Raw genomic sequence first — 4,134 nt, forward strand, 5'->3', positions numbered from 1 at the left:
ATATATATATATATATATATATATATCTTTACTATCTTATAAAAGAAATCTAACTATTTCTAAAAATAGATTGATTATAATAATAATATTTTTTAAGACGTCCAAATGATAAAGCTGATAGTACAAGTAATCATTAATAAAATAATATTAAATTTTAATTATATTTTGAATTCAAATATTTATCATCAAATCTCTTTATATTTCTCAACAATTTGATATGTTCCCTCAAATCTCGGATTCATTCAAATTTTGAACCCTTTTAGATATCCTTCAATTTAGCATGTTGATTCAAATATCCCTCCAATCGCATATACCTCTTTGCTCCCTCCTCTGCTATAAAGCCCACCGTCCAAGAACAAAAAATGACTTTATTTCCCAAATAACACCATAGTTTGATTATTTTGTCTTCGACATGTACTTTCTTTTGTAACATAACATTTTTGTAGATGGAACATATCACCGAAATAATTTACACGATCCGCCGCTTTGCGCGGGTACACTGATAGTATATATATATATATATATATATATATATATATATATATATATATATATATATATATATATATATATATATATATATATATATATATATATATTTCTCTTTTCCATTTCCCTCCAAAGTCCAAACTTTTGTTGCAGGTTTCCGCTTCAGCTTTCCCCTTGTTGGTCTTATTCAAAATTGATTTTGAAAAATGAATCCAGAAGTCTCTCTGTTGCGACTCGAATATCATCTTGTTCGACGCCCCTTTATTCCTGTTCATATTCCTACAGTTCATACTTTTTGCATCATCGATTATTTCTCCCTCCATAAGCACTCTATCTTCTTCATTCCATTATAATATGATTATTAAGCTCCTATTTCTCTTCATCTTCTTCTTCACCTTCACTTCATCATCACCTCCTACTCCACCATTAAACTTCACCATGTTCGGCACTACCATTCTCAATCAGACCTCCATCACGCTCACTCATCATCACAATAACTGTATCTCAAATCCACCAGATTCAAACATCGGAAGAGTATTCTACAAACACCCAATTCGATTTCTTGATTCTTCATTCAATTCCACCGATTCTTTCTTCACCCGTTTCACGTTCACCGTCATCCCTCCGCCGCCTCCCTGTCTCTCCGGCGAAGGAATTGCGTTCTTGATCACGTCGGATTCAAACTCCTTGTCACGCTCAGTTGGGTCTCTTGGTTTACCTAAACCAATCGATCTGAAAACACTTGATTCTTCGTTCTTGGCTGTGGAATTCGACACCAATTTTGACCAGGGTCTTGATGATATCAACGACAATCATGTTGGGGTTGATTTGGATTCCATTGTTTCTGTAGCTTCGGTGGATTTAATGACAAATGGGATCAATTTGAAGAGTGGGAAACAGATAACAGCTTGGATTGAGTACAGAAACCCAGAAAAGATCATCCAGATTTGGGTCGGGTACACCCAGACCAAACCTGAAAACCCCATTCTCGTATCACCTATCGATCTTTCAAAGCGATTCAGTGGTTATATGTATGTGGGTTTCTCTGCTGCTAATGGAAGAGGATCTGCAACACATTTGATCGAAAGTTGGTATTTCAAGACGTTGGAATCTATGTCTCCGATCATCGACATTGACGCAGTTGGGCCGGGAAACTGCTTCATATGTTTTCCGGTGGCTCCTGTGAAAGAAGAACACCAAACGGGCTTACCAAATAATCATCATAAAGACAAAAGGGTGTTTCAATTAGCTGTTGGATTATTAGCTCTCAATCTGATTTTGATTCTTTTAACTGTGGGTTTCGTAGTGTTTTACATGTGTGTATTAAAAAGAAGAAATCAGATGCCAGATCTCATTGAACAAGGACAAATCCGTACATTTCAGGAGAAAAAAATGCCCAGAAGATTGGAACTCTCTGTAATCAGATCAGCCACAAAAGGATTTAGCAGGAATCAAATCATCAGTCAACGACCTTCTGCAACTGTGTATGAAGCCAATCTTCCGCCGTATGGTAACGTCGCCGTGAAAAGATTTCGCCAACCCACCAAAACAGGATCGTTTGGGAGTCAATTCGCTGCAGAATTCGCAACAATGGTGGGTTCGTTAAGCCATAAAAACCTAATGCAGCTTCAAGGATGGTGTTGTGAGCGAAACGAATTAGTCCTGGTTTACGAATACATGCCCAATGGATCACTCGACAAGATTCTTCACACTCGAATAACTCCCAGTAGATTGAATTTCGGAACGAGATTGAACGTTCTGCTCGGAGTTTCATCGGCGCTGATCTATCTACACGAAGAATGCGAACGTCCGATCATCCACCGGAATGTAAAAAGCTGTAACATAATGTTGGATGTTGATTTCACTCCAAAATTAGGCGATTTCGGAACGGCGGAGCTTTACGAGCATAGCTCGAGGGCGAGGGAAGCGACGGTTCCGGCGGGCACAATGGGCTACCTTGCTCCTGAATACGTCTACTCCGGCGTCCCGACTGTGAAAACCGACGTGTACAGTTTTGGGGTGTTGGTGCTGGAGGTGGCTTCAGGGCGGCGGCCGGTGGATGAGAACGGGACAATGATGACTGATTGGGTGTGGGATTTGTGGGAGGATAAGGAATTGGTTGCTGCTGCAGATCCTAATTTGATGGGGAGATTTCATCGGATGGATATGGAGATGATGTTAATGGCTGGGTTGATATGTGTTCATCCAAATTACGAGATGAGACCCACCATGAAGGAGGCGATGCGGATGCTGCAAGGTGGGTTACTTCCAGATTTGCCGGCGACAAAGCCGACGGTGATGATTCGGTCGGTTAATTTTGACAAGTCGCCGGAAGCGGTGGTGAGGTGTGGTGTTGACGAAGGTATGACGTCATGGGGAACACCAAAGAGTCATTTTAGTAAACATTAGATAATTCTTTCTTGTGGATTTTTTACTGGATTTTGTGGTCAGTTTGTTTTGTAAATGCTACAATTTGTTTTCTATTGATATCATTACAATTTTAACTTGATTAATTCATTTCATCTACCATAAACAAAAATATTGTTTTTTATAAATAAATATTGAACATTTATCTCTCTGTTATTCATTTATTTGTGAGCAATAACCACATAAATGCTATTTTGTATCTAAATACTCTTCAAAAAGCAGATCAAGCTCCATATTTCAATGCTTGCTTTTAGCCCATTAAACACCACCTTCTTAGCCCAATATAACCTTTAACCCATAATATCTTACCAATTAAATATTTAACTGCAATATGTTATAGGAAAAATATTAAATGAAATAAACATGTATTTAAGACAATAAAAAATATAGAAAATATAAGATTTGATATGGTGTGTATATCAATCTTTAATATTCCCTTCAAACTCATCTTTGAAATGGATCAAACATTTTTAATTTGTAGATAAATTAGAGTGTTGAACCCCAATTTAGTGATTTTGTAAAAATATATGCAACTTGTTTGGTTGTTCCTTTGATGCAGTTTCTTTATTTTGACAATTTCATCTAAAAACTTTTCTCTAACCAAATGAACATTATTTTAAATGTGTTTGGTCCTATCATGAAATACAAGATTTAAGCTCAATTGAATTGTTGAATTGTTATCACCTGAAATTTCAACTGGATATTGATCTTTAATACTCAAATTCTTTAATAGTTTTACAATCCAAAGTAATTAAAAATTTACAGAAGCCAAAGCCTATAGTGGAAGATCTTAGATTGTTGCATGTTTTTTGCTTTTCTACGATACTCAAATCTTTGATTTTGAATTTTGTTTTCAAAGATGATTTAACATTTTCAATTTCATGATCTAAATATCCTGTTGATATTATATCATCAACACATACTAAAAGAGCAATAAAACAGTTTGATCTTTTGTTAATGTAAATAGTGAGTAATCAATCTTACTTTGACAAAACCTATATTCACTTAAGAAATAAATTACTTTTTCCTTTCACTTTCTAGGGTGTTGTTTTAGATCATATAACGATTTTTGTAACTTCCAAACTTTAGAATCGGCCTTTGAAAAATAATCATAATGCAAATTTCAACATATAAAAATGCATTATTTATGTCAAGTTGATATAAATTCCATCCATTACAAACAAACAAGAGAAAGTAAAAATCTAAGTGTAACAAAAT

General features: G+C 35.6%; 1 pseudogene; it reads left to right on the top strand.

Moving 5' to 3' along the window:
* The first annotated feature begins 641 nt into the window (after positions 1-641).
* On the top strand, positions 642-2,932 carry LOC144999880 (L-type lectin-domain containing receptor kinase S.6 pseudogene; annotated as a pseudogene).
* The last annotated feature ends 1,202 nt before the right edge of the window (positions 2,933-4,134 follow it).

This window comes from Lactuca saligna, chromosome 6, assembly GCF_052625555.1.
Source record: "Lactuca saligna cultivar CGN05327 chromosome 6, ASM5262555v1, whole genome shotgun sequence".
NCBI classification, from domain to species: Eukaryota; Viridiplantae; Streptophyta; class Magnoliopsida; order Asterales; family Asteraceae; genus Lactuca; species Lactuca saligna.